This window comes from Diplotaxodon limnothrissa, linkage group LG18 (assembly GCF_057381915.1).
Source record: "Diplotaxodon limnothrissa isolate DT_005_m linkage group LG18, D_limnothrissa_male_GT1.1, whole genome shotgun sequence".
NCBI classification, from domain to species: domain Eukaryota; kingdom Metazoa; phylum Chordata; class Actinopteri; order Cichliformes; family Cichlidae; genus Diplotaxodon; species Diplotaxodon limnothrissa.
In genome coordinates, this window is record NC_140613.1 from 39,165,554 (window position 1) to 39,170,190 (window position 4,637).

The window sequence follows — 4,637 nt, forward strand, 5'->3', positions numbered from 1 at the left end:
CAGGGATTCTCTCAGAGATTTAAATTCCCAGTGTAAAATCTCCACCAGGGACAGCCTCGCATCGAAACTGGACAATCGCTTGTCGATTGACTCCAGGATGTCTGCGATGTCTTTGCCGGCAGGCGATGTTGTACCGGGGGAGTCTGCCGGGCGACATCTCTTCGGGGAAGATGCACTCTGGGCCTTCTTCATTACTAAATCTTGAAAACAGCGGTCGATGTAATCTTGGAGAGCGTCTAAACTCTCCCCGTTGTCCTCCAGGGTGTTAGAGATGATAAAACAGATGTTGTTAGTTATATGACAATTGATTAGTATATTTGGTAATACTGAAGCTTGAAAAACCTTTGTTAAACTCTATGCTACCATTTGCTTTTTCTCCGCCAAAATCTCCGGCGTCTGACGTCACCTACAACATGGGTCGCTTACCTTGTCCGTCACTTACCACTCACTTCTGTTCATATCTATCTATCTATCTATCTATCTATTCCATCTATTCCATCTATCTATTCCATCTATCTATTCCATCTATTCCATATGGGTTGTCATGCATTGAATCCAATGAGATAAAAATGATAGGAAACTTGACTTTCTGGCCTATTTTTATTAGTCAGGATTGATGACGACCCCGTCTAATCATAAACCAAGGATTTTGGAGATAAGCAAAAAATAAGGTTTTGGAAAAAATGGAAATAGTTTTTGATGCCCGTAAGAATGATTATTTTATTGATGGAGAGATCAAAAAATAATAATAGCCAGCAGCAGTCTGTTGGCTTGGGGATAGAAGCTCCTCTTGAGTCTCTCTGTCCTTGCCCGGAAGATGCGGAACCTTCTACCAGATTGCAGAAGTTGGAACAGTTTGTTGCCAGGATGGGACGGGTCCTTCAGTATCTGCGCTGCTCTAGTCCAGCATCTCCTGGTGTAGGTGTCCTGAAGCGGGGGGAGAGCAATCCTGCAGCAGCGTTCTGCTGTACGGATCACTCTCTGGAGAGCTTTTTGGTCCTTCACATAGCTGTTCCCGAACCACGATGTCATGTTCTGTGTGAGGATGCTCTCCACAGCGCCTGTATAGAAGATCCTGAGGATCTCTGGAGAGACCCTGAACTTCCTCAGTTGTCGTAGGTGATACAGGCGCTGCCTAGCCTTTTTGGTCTGGACCTGAATGTGGGCAGCCCATGTCAGGTCTGAGGAGATGTGGACACCAAGATACTTGAAGGACTGCACCCTCTCCACTGGAGCTCCATTGATGATAATTATGTATTAAATTATAAAAATATAACATATTGATATGTAATTTATCAATCAGGTGAATAAAATATATTAAACTCAACTAACTTTATTGAACCATGACAATTTTTTCATTGGACACTTTTCATGGAGGTTTTGCAGGAAAATATCTTTATGCAAGAATCCAGTTTATATAACAGAGACCTTAGTGAATGTTACAACATCAGATAACTTTGCTGTGCTTTGTTCTAAAACTATCCTAAAGTTTTGCAAGCATTTCCACAACACTACTGCTAGAAACCTTGGTTTGTAAAGCAGCATCCATGGAAATGTATGGGTACAGTGCCCAGACACATGTCTACTGCTTATCTATAAAAATCAAATATAAAATACAACAAATGAATTGCTTAAGCAAAGGCTTGTTAGAGTGTCATACAGCTGCATAGCAGGCCGCATTACTTGTGAGTTAAAGGCACAAACATGCTCATGAGGTCAGGCTGACTTGAGTTAGAGGAGCTGAAGTGTAGCAGACGGCTGCTGTCTGTGTCAGCACACCTGTCTCATTTGAGCCCCATTAAGGAAAATTAATATTCAAGAAATAAAATATTTATCAGCTGGTGGGTAGCTCTTCTTTGTGGGGAAGCAGACTGGGAGAACAACAACAACAAAAATTTGCTCCTCAGCGAGATTCCAATTTAACTTCACAGCAGGTAACAAAATATTCTCAAGGCTTGCAGACTGTGTTCTTACTGTCTGGCCTTCAAAGAGTATTGATTTGTTTTTTAAGCCTAAAATTGCAATATGTGAAAAATATCTTGGAGAGGAAATCCATTGAGATGCCCTCTAAAGAACTCAATACATTTATAATAATATTTCTGACATTAAAACTCATTTTGGCAGCTTCGAGTACAGATTCATTACTGAAGGCATTTGGACAAACCACAGGAAAGTTTCCCAGCAGGCTGCCGGATTAACTTCTCTCCTGTCAAGCATGAAAATACATATTCACTGCAGTGAAACTGAACATATGCTTTAACTCAAACACTGTTGCATTGAACCTAAAATCAGCTGATAGGATGGTGGGGATGATGTGATACTAGTGAAGCCTACACACCTGCAAATGAGAAGAACATGTTTTATGTTCAGTGTTGTTTCTCTGGTCCAACACAAAGTACTGTTCATCCTTCCCCTATTTTGAGTTGAAGTAATAAATTCCAGAGTGCTTTTCTCTTCTACAGAAATACACTTTAAAGTTCATGTAATGAGACTTCCTATTAGTGTGTGCCAAAGGTTACTGAGTTATTTGAATATAAAGGTTCCTCTTTTGTTGTGCATCGGTTTCATATGTGCAACCATATTGCAGTCCAAATATTGTAGGTAGGTATGTGAGTGAAAAGGAAAAGCATGCAACACAGAAGCAACACCATGCCATGGAGAGCTAAAGATGGACAGATAGCTGACACCCCTACAAGCACACAGTCAGACAAGACAGAACTTACTGTACACACATCACTGCTCCTCGCTTCTCCTTTTGTTACAGTATTGCTTTTTTTTCTTTCTCTTTCTCCTTTTACTGTCTCATAAATATATACGGGGCCAGTGGCTGCAGGCTATTCTTTACTGAATCATCGTTGGTTCACTGCTTCTGACACCTCAGAGACACACCCAAACTCTAAAATATACACTTACCATGAAACCTTTGCTCTGGGCACAATGCCAAACAATCTCAATTGCACTTATGTTGTTTTGTGGTTCACTTGGATCTGGTTTCTGCTCCAGTGTATATACTGTATATGTTTGTGTCACAGGGGTTTTACAGCATTGTGTTGGCAGATATAACCTAAACATTGAGCCAGAATTACAATCCACTGCCTAGTTTTTCGTGTTTCTGACCACCTCTGCCATAGAGAATATCTGAATAGAAGATGAACTCTTGAGGGTGTAAAAGTTAAGTTTATTTTTCTGGCTGGGTAAACAGTATATTCCCATATCATAAATTAGGCATTACATAAGTCTCTTCTTGCTTTGTTTGCTATGTGCCATTCTTCATAATTTAAGCTATGAGAGACTTAAAAAAAGAAAGAAGAAAATCCAGTTTACTAAAGCTTTGCAATGCAAAGAACAACTTGGGTTTTGGAATAATGTGAATTAAAAAAATTATCAAAAGTCTTCATCATGACTGTAGCATTAGTCTGTGCTACTGTCTTGCTGCGACATTTAAAATGAAGAGGATTTCCACATATTTGGAGGGTGTGATCAGAAAGCAACAAAAAGCTCCCATTAAAAAGCACAAATCATACTTCATTTAAATCTGGCTGATTCCCCTTCAAAGTTCTCTCCTTGTGCCCCTCTGGGCCACTTCCAAAAAATTCTAAGCAGGTAAGCAGGTGCACAACAGGAGGCATCACATTTTAGGGTTTAGTACCCAGTGTTCTCTCTCAACTGCACCAAGACACTATACAGCAGGAAGGAACATTGACCATCTGACACTGGGTTTTTGGCAACAGTGCAGTTGGCAAAAAGGCATCCGGAGACTGAACATGATTCATTGAGATACAGAATTTGATTAATAAGATATTTGGCAATTAGATAAATGTACGTACTGTAGCAGAGCATGGCCTCCTGAAGTCTAGACACTGGTCTAACATGACCAAGGTGAAGCACTGAGATTTACAACACGCAGAGGGAGGAAAGAAGACAGAGAACCCACACAAACATAGGGAGACCGTGCAAACTCCACACAGAAAGGAGTTTCTGTGTATCCCCAGGCAGATGGTGGAGTCAAACAAGGCCACCAGGCCAAACAAACAATATATGAAAAACATCATGGATATAGGAAACCTCTGTTCTATAACCTACCACACTAGATCTGCTAAAATACATTACACACTAAGTGGCAGATCAGTGGTGAAAACAAATGAGACATCACTACCCAACAGTGTCATGAGAAAGACTGAAGCATTAGCTTAGTTACAACACTTTGATTACTTAATTTTTTTTTAAAGTTTTTAAATAATCAGCTTTTTATTCTACCTGGCCTTGGTAGTCATTCAGTCCACAGTAAAATTATTCAAGCTTTTGAAATGGCTGTTATTTAAGAAAAATTAGAGAAGCCAGGCAGGTTAGCACTATATAATATTGGCTATTTAAAGGACCTCAGAAAAAAATAGATTAAACTTATAATTAGCTGACTGATTCTGAGGTTATCAAAAAAAAAAAAAAAACAGGGATCAGCGGCTACTGAGGCACATAGTGTGCAGAGGTTGCCAACTTTCTGCAGAATCAATCGCTACAGACCTCCAAATTTCCTGTGGTCTACAGGTTAGGTCAAGAACAGTGCGTAGTGAGCCTCATGGAATGGGTTTCCATGGCCCAGCAGCTGCCTCCAAGCTTTACATCAACAAGCACAATGT